Source organism: Equus asinus, chromosome 1 (genome assembly GCF_041296235.1).
Source record: "Equus asinus isolate D_3611 breed Donkey chromosome 1, EquAss-T2T_v2, whole genome shotgun sequence".
In the NCBI taxonomy this organism is placed as follows: domain Eukaryota; kingdom Metazoa; phylum Chordata; class Mammalia; order Perissodactyla; family Equidae; genus Equus; species Equus asinus.
Window position 1 is genome coordinate 86529305 of NC_091790.1, and position 11194 is coordinate 86540498.

The following is an 11194-nucleotide window of genomic DNA, read 5'->3' on the forward strand; positions in this document are numbered from 1 at the left end:
TTGAGTGACCTCAGTCATTATACTAACAAAACGGATTTGTCTTTTAGGTAGACTTACTCAAAGGAACACCTTTTATAACCTCTTTATCAAGAGCAGACCAAAAGTTCAAGACAATTATCCTTTGAGAGAAAACCAAATTTTAATTTCTGTACCACTTTACTTTTTCATATTAAAACCCATTTACTTAATTAGATTCATTTCAATCTTAGCCAACTTCACCAGGCATAAAACTCCTTTCAGAATTTCTCCTTCACAGACCTTCTACAACTTTCTTTTTGCCTTGAGAATTTGTCCCAAAGTCTTTCTTTTTTTTTTTTCCACCTAGTACTTTAGGACAAGTTTATCTTTTCTTAACCCATCAAACAAAAATATTCCATTCTTCATACCTTCTTTACTAAAAATTTACACCTTACTTTCCTTAAATACAGAGCTGTTTTTCTTATTAATTTCTAGCAGCTTTAATCACATATATTAGAACTCTTTAACCTTTAACAAACCGTAGGAAACACGAAAATGGTAAGCAATTATGAATTGTCTTTTATATCAGCCTTCTAAACACTTTTCATAATTTCTAGAAACACCCCACACTTTACAGTAAAAGACCCAAAGACTTTTAGCCTCTCTGCAATAAGAAGGCAAAAGTAGATAAACTTAGATACGTTTAGCAATAGTGTTTCAGTGTTCTATCCAATCCAAAAATGACCCAGATACTCAGATTTTTTATCATTTAACTTAACTTGGCAAAACTGAAGATTGTTACCAAAAAGAATTTCGAAGCTGTTTTTTTTCCCCAAGTATACAAACCATAAAACAGTTATTGTATCCACTTTTATCTATTTAAATCATTTGTTCCCAACAATTATATTCAGATTACCTACGGAAACCTCATGAGACATCAGACAAAACTGATCATTTATAGCTGTTATTTTGCTGACGAATTTCTAACAGACAACCTGAGCTTATTTGACTAGTAAACACAGGCTTGCATGCCTGCATCATATGCAAATACCTACAACTCTTGAGGGCATGCATTTTCAATCAAACCAACAACTTAAACTTTCATTAAGCAAAGATTAATCTATGTCATGTTAACTTGAAAGACATTTGGGTTAATACTTCTTAGAGAAACTTTTTTGTAAGTGTTTACTTTAAGTCAAAGGAATAGAGCTCTTTAGAAATTGTACCATCTGGAGGTAAAGTATCACACATTTGTAACATATATAGATACAGACAGACATATAGAACAAAGATTTTCCTTAGATTTGATTTAGGTGTTGTCATAGCAGACCACGGTGAAAAAACTTGTTTTCCCAGTTTTTTTTTTTCCTTTCTTTCTTTCTTTCTTTCTTTTCGCCTTAGCAATCTGGCTTGGGATACCCCCTTTGTTAAGCAATTGCAATCACAGCACGAAGCCAACCAGAGTCTGGAGGAAAGGCTGCAAATTCGGGAACTGATTCGGGCCTTTTCAGAAGCTCAATTTCCCGTGTCTCTTTTGATTTTCTTTTGTTATTGTGGGGACCTGGAATTGGCCACCCCAAGATATGTCTCTTTGGCATCAGGATTATTTGAGGCTGATTGCTTTTGATAAAGTGGGACAGGGAAGGAGGCTCTGAGGAGTGGAACTTGCCCTTTGTTAGGACACATTTACATGTTTAAGGTAAATCTCTATCTGTAAAGTTGCCTCCCTCTCTGTACCAGGAAGAAGAAAGGAGATGACCTTCTCTCTAAAACTCTTAATCAATACCAAAGACAAGGACTTAAAATCTGCATTTTATTGTGCTACTCTGGTAACCTCCTGGAACTAACTTCCCTCCCCCTCCCAACGCTGGCATTTCTTAATGATTAAGCATCTTTCCTTAGGCTAGGAACTGATTGGTGAGCTCACCTGTGACCGCCCAGCTCCAGACAATCGACTTGCCTCCAGCTACGCCCTCTGAGACAGCAGACCACTACCTGCTGTGTCCATCAAGCACTGTGCCGACAGGGCAATCTTGTGACTATTGTGGGAGGGACATTTCAATCACATGTGAAACACCCCGTTTGGGGGTATATAACCACTCTGGCACCCCACTTCTTGGGTGCCCTTTCTTCCTTCTGGAAGAAAGGCCCCGGGCCATGGTTCCTCATAAAGCTTTGTTTAATTTTCTCTTGCTATTCTGTCTCATGTGAATTTAATTCGTTCTCCAGCCAGACGAACCCCTATTTGGGGAGAGGAAATGTCCTCCTCCCCTACAGTTTTGGCGTAGTTGGCAGGCTGAAATTTCCCTGGCTGGACACTGCTTGCTCCTAGACTGCTGCGGCTGAGAGATCCCAGACCCCTGACGAGAGCCGGCAAGAGGTAAGAGTTCTTACCACATCAGTCTCCCGGATCTCTGCCTGCAGAGTCCAAAGGAAGCAAGAGTGGTGAGGTTTTTGCTCTTCTAAATTTAGATTAGCAGGAGAAAATGTTGGTGGGGCTAGCTTCTCGGATTCAGCGACTCTAGGATTTGAGTACTCACTGGTTGTAGATCCTTTTCCTCCCAGAGATAGACTTTTCCTTGTCTCTGTCTTTTTGTTTGTCATACAACACAGGCATCTCTATAAGCGTGTTGTCTGGGCTTTTTGTCTTGTTCTATGTCTTGAGAGCTTGGCTTTGTGACCTTTCTGGTCTCCGCCATTGGAGGATGCATGTACCGGCATGCATCTTGGCAGCCAGTCACATAGACTGGGGCTCTGGGAAAGTTTGTCTTGAGAGCTTGGCTCTCTTTGTCTGGCTGTGTAAGCTCTCGGGGAAGTTTGTCATAAGAGGTCCCAACTGCTTTCATAAGGGGCCTTTGTCGTCTCAACATTTGTTGCTTGCCTTTACTTTCTTAGGCTATTTTTGGGAGTGAACTTTCTGGATCTCTTTTGGGGACGCCTCTTTGTCCTTGGTTAAGCTTTGGTTGAGTCGCTGTTAAGATCCTACTCGTCAAATCAGCCAGACGATGGATCATTTAAATTCGGAAAACTTCTAAATTGGGGAAAAAAATTGTGAGAGCTCTCATCATAATTTTTATTGGTATCTATGAAAAAAAGCCAAATTGAAAAGGAAACACAAGAAAATGGTAACTAGGTTTAAACCCTGACTCAGGTTATAATTGAACTGGTGAAATATAAAGGTCTATGTGTTAAGATTGTAAAGGTTGGAATGCTTGAGCTGATTTTCTTTTTATGAAGAGGTTATATCAACTTTGCTTGAGTATGTTTTAAAGCGTCTTTCTGGGAATGCTTCCTTATGCAATATTATAAGACTAAGACCTGTTAAGTCCTGGCCATGGGTCCTGCTGCCATGCTGCAGCTCTTCACTGCCCATAGGCCCTGTACCCACGCTATTTGAATAGAGGAACGCTATTTCCAGGCCTTGAGCCCAGGAAGTCTTTCTTTTGACTCCTTGGCTGCTGAGCCAGCTTGCTTCACCAGCTTGGGAGCCGAAGTTCTAGTTTTCCTTGTGCCTTTCTCTTTTTCAAGGATGGATCTAAATTAACTGCTCCATCGGGAACCTTCTCAGACAGCTGTATGAATCCATGTTTGCTTGCCCATGGCTACTCTATGGGGCAAATCGTGGCATTCAGCCTGAATAGAATCAGTACCTTAAGCCTGAGGGTGATGGAAAATGAATTAATCCATTCCTTCCTGACTCTATCTGTAATAGACAAATTTTACATGGGCACGGGTCGGCCACTTAAATCATTAGGATGGTCGCCAATCTCCAAGACTCCTGTGGAAGGTTTCTTTTCCTAAGGCTGGATTGGGATCCCTTCCTCTGGCACCTGATCACTCTCTGAACTGTGGGTAAGTCCCAATCAGGACTCCGGTTCAAGGCAAGTACCAAACTCTAACCTTTGGTTGAGTATGGGAACCCCTTCTTGGGAGAATGGCTCCAGGATGCAATTGGGTAGAATGTCCCCCAGACCGGAGGAAAAATTCTTCACGGTTTTTCTCTGTTCTTTGATCTTTGGGACAACTCACCTGGCACTTAACGACTGCCAGGCATAATAGGGAAGGCGTACAAGAGATGCAATGCAGAGGGATGCGCCCCATCATCCCTTGCTATAGGAACCCCACAGGCAGAACAAGTAGGATGCTGCCCTAGGTTCGGGAGATTTTCAAGGTAATGGACCCTTTTCTTTCCTCTCTCTTAAAGTGATAGTGACCATTTTTGGGCTCTTTTTGAGCTTTGCAATTGAGAAACAAAGAAATCTTTAAAGTGTGAAAGGCTCGACCTCTGGGAGCCCCCACTCTGGTTTCTGGGCCTGATCACCCCAGCAACCACGTGGGGTGCCCTCTCTTGGCGATCGACTTGTTAAGCATTTTAGGTGCCTACTGAATTGGTTATGACAATAGGAGACCTGTGGTTTATTCTGTGAACTGTCCTGATGGTGTTGTGTGCCCCTGCACGGGAACTGCTGTGTGACCTCTATCTCGATAACCCTTGGGGAAGAGGCCATGAGGGTGAGGCCTGATCTCTTTTCCATTGTTCTCCAGGCCTTTGCCTCCTGCTTCCCTGCCTGGCTCACCTGTGCTGGCTCAGGGACTAAGTGCCCTGGGCTAAGTGGGATTTGACTAGATCTTATAACTATGTTGATGCCTGCGGTCAGGCGCCTTTGCACCCTTTCTCTGGCCTTGTCAATTGGACACCAGCTTTACCACCATGAGGAATGCCTCAAGCATCCTAAGAGACTCACCCCCTGGGTGCATTTTAAAGTTGGAAACGCTTTCAGTTGGATGGCTTATGCCCCAGAAACTCCAGCTTGGAGAAAACTTGAGGAGTTTCTCTGTCCCTTTGTGATGTAGTTGGACAGGCAGGTCAATCTAGAATGTCATTAAGTTAAACCCAGTAACTTCCAACTGTCCTTGGAAAATCCTTGCAAGACTGGACATACAGCTCTAGAGGCAGTTCAGATTCCACCCAGTTCCTTTATCTCAAAAGGATTATCATCTCCCCTCTCCAGGAACTACTATCTAGACCATCACTAATCCTAAGACTGAAGGAAAAAAAAAAGAGGGGAAAGGTCATAAGTGTGCCCTTGCTGAGAAAAAAAATCTAGCATCTTGAGTGTCTTCTCCAGAAATATTAGTAAAAAGGCTCAGAACAAAATTTGGATTCATAACTAGGGAGTTTTGTATTGTACCAGATTCATGGAGTGATTTTTAAAACAATTGCTGTGGAAGTGCTGTGTCTGTGTGTGTCTATGTGTGTGTGATATTTTTACCCCGGGTGATATGGCCCAAACTAAGAGCTCTGTTTAATTGGATTAAAGTCAGCGCTTACATAAATTCTAAATGCAATGGAAATTAACCCAATGTCTTTTAAGTTAAGATGATATGGATTAATCTTTGGTTAATGAAAGTTTAACTTTGTTTGTTTGATTGAAAAGGCATGTCCTAAAGAGCTGTCAGTATTTGGATGTGATGCAAACATGCAGCCTGGGTTCACTAGTCAAAAAAGTTCATGTTTTCTGTTAGAAATTTGTCAGCATAATAACTTTAAATGATAGCTGTTTGTCTAATGTCTCAAAGTTTTTGTGGGTAATCTAAACATAATTATTGGGAACAAATGGTTTAGATATAAATGAAATAAGAGTTTATAGATAACTTTTTTTAGCAATAATTGTAGTTTACGGTATGTGTATTTAAAATAACTTCCAAAATCTTTGGTAACTTGAAATTTTGAAGTTTTGCTAGGTTAATTTAAATGATAAAATTCGTTGAGTAACTAGATCATTTCCAAATAAGATATTAGACATTAATTATTAAATGTAAGTTTATCTACTTTTGGCTTCTTATTGCAAAGAGGCTAAAAACATTTGGGTCTATTAGAAAGTATGCCTTGTGTTTTATTGTGAAGTGGAATGTTTCTAGAAATTATGAAGTGTTTAGAATGCTGATATAAAAGATAATTCTTAATTGCTTAGTTTTTAGTTTTTTACTATGGTCTGTAAGGGTTAAAAGTCTAATTAACACATGTAATTAAAGCTACTGGAAATTAATAAGGAAAATGCTCTGTATTCAAGGAAAGTAAAATGTGTGTTTTTAGTAAAGACGGTATAAAGAATGGAAATATTTTGTTGGATTAAGAAAGATAAATTTGTCCTAAAGTACTAGAAAGTAAGAAAGAAAGCATGGGACAAATTCTGAATGTAAAACAAAGTTATAGAAATTCTGAAAAGAGTTTTGTACCTGGTCAAGTTGGTTAAGATTGAAATGAATCTAATTAGGTAAATGGGTTTTAATATGAAAAAGTAAACTGGTACAAGAATTAGAATTTGGCTTTCTCTCTAAAAATGATAATTTTCTTAAACTCTTCGTCTGCTCTTGATAAAGAAATTATAAAAGGTTTTTCCTTCTGAGTAAGTTTCCAGAAGAAGATCTATGTTTGGTTAAGATAATCTCCTATGCAAAAAGACAGAGGTCTCTCTATTAAGGTTTTTCTTGTTTTTGCTGTTGATACCTGAGCATTGTTTCACAAATGTTTTAAAACCTTTGATATTTTTGACAAGCTTCTTCCTCAAAAATATTCAAGTCCTGAAATAAAGGCTTTCCTTTGACCTGGATGAAGGAAGAGGATTTCTCTGGGGATTTTCAGAGGGCCACTGGGACTTCACAGAGAAATTTGCTCTCTCTTCCTATAAGGTGGAAGATTCTAAACTAATTAGGCTTATTGGTCTGTTAAATTACATTGGAAGCATTGTCATATAAGTGATGATAATCTTTCTTAGCTGGTATTATGTGGGTAAATGTTATTGATATAAGTGTTTTGAAAATTATATAACATTCCTAAAATTCTGATCTGTCCTGGCTATCAGCCATAATTCTAACTATCATTTTAAGGTGTTGTATGTCACAGAAATAACCAAGTTTCTCTGTCAATTGTCATTTTTAAGTCTTTTGTTATTTACAGTCAGTTGTTTTACTCTGATGCTTTTTGCTTTTGCAAGTATGTCTCATCTTCAGAGGGATTCATAAAAAGGACTCTGACACTTACTCTGGAATACAGGTTTCTGACAAACTTTCAGATCATAGAACTGAACTGGGTAAGAAAGTACAGAAATGTAGTGGAGAAACTGAAGACCCCATAAAACTGTTAACAGAAGTTTAAGATCAAGAACTGATTATATGGGACTGAATGAACTGAGGATGATTATAATTTTTTTATGACTTTTGTTTGAAATATTGTTTTTGATGTGTTGCTTTGTTTTCTCAGATTCAAGGAGATCTTTCTCTCTTTTTCTCTTATGCTAACTATGACTTACCAATTTGGTGAAATTATACCTTTGTGAACAAAACTGAAACATTTATCTTTTTCTCCCTACCTGATCCCTCCAGAATTTGGAAACCTAGTAAGTGAGTGAGTATGGTTGTTTCATGGCAATATTGTTATTTGCATAAGTTCAATAAGAATCTGTCCTCCTTATAACAGGACATTGGTTGTATTACCAAGGCTTTGACTGGAATGTCATATTTGAGAGAAACGTACAGACTCAGATATGACAATACTGCCTTTGAGGAATAAGGTTGACTTTCTGGAAATAAAGCCACTTGGAAACATGGGCCTGGTACCTTGTGTATAGAGATTATGGCAATCTTACCCGGTAAGTAAGGAAGCTTGCTTATCTGGCAGATGTAAGGAAACTTGGAATATTTTGGGGGAACTCAAGAAGAGAGGAGTCCACCCAAATCTGTAGGTACTGTAGGCAAAATCTGACAGCAAGTCCTTGGCGTGGCTTTCCTGGCCTCGAGAGGTCTTTAAAGTTCAATCTGAGATTCCTCATAAAAAATTTCAGCAAAGCAGATGTAAGAGCCTATATGATCAACTGCTATTCTTGCTGCACTTATGTAAATAATTGGGCCAAGTTTCTTGAAACTAAACTTATTTTGCAAACGAATTAGTCTTAATTTGGCTATCTTTGGTAAAAATGAGGGTGATTTTAGAGAGAAGAACTACGTTTCAGTGAAAAGCTATAAGACACATTTGTGGATGTTAGATCCTAGCTTTGTTAACTGTCTTTGAGGGTTTTTTTCCACCTGTGAACTGGACTGGATCCTGAATTCTTCTGCTGAAATATCTGGTTACAAATCTCCAAACTAATGTTTTCAATCTTTTCCTCATTTTCATTTGGAATCATTGAGATTTGAACCTGCTCTTTTTCCTGAAGCCTTGCAAACTAAAGCTGAATGACTTGATAAAAACTTGAGAGATTCCTGTCTGCTGCTGTGTAAGCTGTAAGCCACTCAGAAAGATATCTGAATGCCTGATGACATCATCAGAGACATTTCAAGCTGCTAAAGATGCTTCACTCCGACATCCAGAAGTCTTCTTGACTGGCTGCCTCCTGGACTCAGGAACTAGTTTATAATTTGCTCCAACCATTAACCTTGTTTTTCTTTTTATTTCCATAGAAATACTTCTTAAACACCTGATTGCTTGCTTCCAAAATAAAGGCCTAACTTTGGGAGCCCACCTGCGTCGCCACCTTCTAAAATGAATTTAACTGGACTGATCTATTACCAGGACTAAGAAATGTGTTCAGTGAGATGAAACAATCTACCACTCAGCTTCTGGATTGTGAAACTTTTAGTTTCAAAGGCGGGACTGTAGGGACCTGAAATTGGCCACCCCAAGATATGTCTCTTTGGCATCAGGATTATTTGAGGCTGATTGCTTTTGATAAAGTGGGACAGGGAAGGAGGCTCTGAGGAGTGGAACTTGCCCTTTGTTAGGACACATTTACATCTGTAAGGTAAATCTCTATCTGTAAAGGTGCCTCCCTCTCTGTAGTCAAGGAACTGATTGCTGCGCTCATCTGTGATCCCCCAGCCCCGAGGCAACACACCTGCCACCCCGCAGCGTTCACTGAGACAGCAGACCTATCTGCCTCCATCAAGGGCTGTGCTGACAGAGCAGGCTCGTGACTGTTGTAAAAGGGACATTTCAATCATACGTGAAACACCCTGTTTGGGGATATATAACCACTCTGTGCACCCCACTTCTTTGGTGCCCTTTCTTCCTTCGGGAAGAAAGGCCCCGGGCCATGGTTCCTCATAAAGCTTTGTTTAATTTTCTCTTGCTATTCTGTCTCAGGTGAATTTAATTCATTCTCCGGCCAGACGAACCCACATTTGGGAAGAGGAAATGTCTTCCTCCCCTACATTAACTAGCCTCACCATGCTGTACACTAGATCCTCAGAACTTATTCATCTGAAAACTGAAAGTTTGTACCCTTTAAACATCTCCCCCTGTCCCCTGAAAACAACCACTCTTATCTCTGTTTCTACAAGTTTCATGTTTCCAGAGCCACATAGGGGACACTAAGTCTTCACGAGCCACAGCGTGTGATTAAGTACAACAATTTCAGCCCATGTGCTTTTGTATGTGCTCCTCCCTTCTGCAGGCCTCTGACCTGGTTCTGGATTACATTCTCTCTCAGTTGGACACTCCGATAGCCTCCTTCCTCCTTTTCCTGCTTTCAATTTCTCCTTCATTCTGCACAGAAACACCAACTTTCTGGAGTACAACTTGATCATACCACTCCCCTGCTTAGAAACCCTCACTACTACTCACTATCTTTGAATGAAATCTTCATCTCCAGGTCTGGCATCTAAGATCCTCCTGGATCTGGTCCCATCTTCTACCGTTTGATATTCTTCTTAATAGTCCTTACATTTTATACAAAGCAAACTCCTTGCCTTGAGCTTCATACATAACTTTGCTTGGCTAACCTGCACCTTTGCCAGAGAGGGCGCTCCATTTCATCCCTTTGTATACAAACTGCGCTTGATCTCTAATGATCAGTCCCATATTACCAGAGACTTCCTGATCACCTTATGGGAAGGAACCTCCTTTCTCTGAATGCCCACGTAGCACACCCTAATGGCATTTATCACCTCCCATCTTGGATTTAGTTATTTATGTACATTTATTTATTTACTTATTGCCTCAAAAAAAGTGTTGAACAGAATTGCACAAGATGCTGGGGATAAAAAGGGAATATAGTCTACTGGTGAGATAGTAACAAGCCCTCGATTGAAAAAATACAATATATCAAATATGATACTGGATGTTAATGAACTCTAAGTGATCAGATAAAGGTTGGCCTAGATCTGTCTGTGGAGTCTCAGAGGAGTGGAGTGGAGTTCCAACGTAAAACATGTTTAGGCATTAATTAGCCAGTTGGACAAGACGGGGAGTTGGGAGGGGGTGAGGTAGGTAAAGGAGAGGCAGACAGCACAGATGGAGGGCATGGCCACAGGAGAAATCACATTTGAGGAAGGCACGTTGTTGACTCTGACAGGATAGGGTATGCTGAGAGAATAGCAACTGAAGGAGAAGACACTGGTCAGGTAGACAAGGATCAGGTTTTGCTTTGCTAAGAAGTTTGGAGTTCAGTCTGTTAGCAAGCATGCTGAAAATGTCAATCAAGGGAATTGCAAGATTGGACTGTGGGTTAGACCCAGGTGGTGAAGTGGACTCCTCCAGAGACACAGAGAAACTTTAAGCAACCTGGTGGAGGTTACACATCTGATCCATCTTTGTATTCCCTGACTGCGCCCAGCACAGTGCCAGGCACGTGGGTTATATACAAATTGTGTTTGTTAACAAGTGAAAGAAAATGAGATCACCACTTTCAGACTAAAACACAAACAGAAGTTTATTAGCTTTAAGCTTCGCACTTCACCTGCATTATTCAGATCACACAAGTATAGGGCATCTTCTAGCTTCCTGAACCTTTTGATCCATGTCTCCGATTCTTCAGACTCGTTCTTCATCACTGGGTTCAGGAAAGGCTGTGAGACTGGCCTGATTTTCAAAGAGCTTGGGGGATCTTTGGAGGCTGAAGTCTCAGCAGTAGGGTTTTCTGGCTGCAGATCCTCTTCTAGAGTTTTCTACCAAAACAACACAACTATCTCACTGGCAACACAGTCACCACCTAGATCTTCTCCAGTCTCTTGGCCAAAGATGAGGCCATACAGCTAGCGAGATTTACTGTAATGTCTGGCTTTGTAAAGCTTGGAGGATGGGTTTCAAGTCCTGAGTGCTATAGGACTACATCTGTGAAGCCTTCCAGGATGTAAATTACTGTGTTGAATGTTTTCTATGTTTTTAAGAGAAGGGTGAAATCATGACTTTAATCAGTTTGCATTTCTGATTTTCACAAAGAAAAGGTTTTTGTAACTG

The 11194-nt window shown here is 40.2% G+C and overlaps 2 long non-coding RNA genes across 4 annotated transcripts in view; one reads left to right on the forward strand and one right to left on the reverse strand.

The window, feature by feature from the left end:
• Positions 1–3664, reverse strand: part of LOC139041481 (uncharacterized) — a 28865-nt gene extending 25201 nt beyond the window's left edge. The window contains exon 1 of one of the 2 annotated variants that reach the window (XR_011496729.1): positions 2499–3664. This is a non-coding gene — a long non-coding RNA (uncharacterized lncRNA). Of the gene's footprint in view, positions 1–1885; positions 1979–2498 lie in introns of those variants that run through there. The other variant, XR_011496727.1, reaches the window with a different exon arrangement.
• The window catches only part of LOC139041474 (uncharacterized), a 28771-nt gene continuing 19615 nt past the window's right edge, over positions 2039–11194 (forward strand). Inside the window, exons 1-2 of one of the 2 annotated variants that reach the window (XR_011496682.1) lie at positions 2039–2338; positions 8419–9089. This is a non-coding gene — a long non-coding RNA (uncharacterized lncRNA). Of the gene's footprint in view, positions 2339–8418; positions 9090–11194 lie in introns of those variants that run through there. The other variant, XR_011496701.1, reaches the window with a different exon arrangement.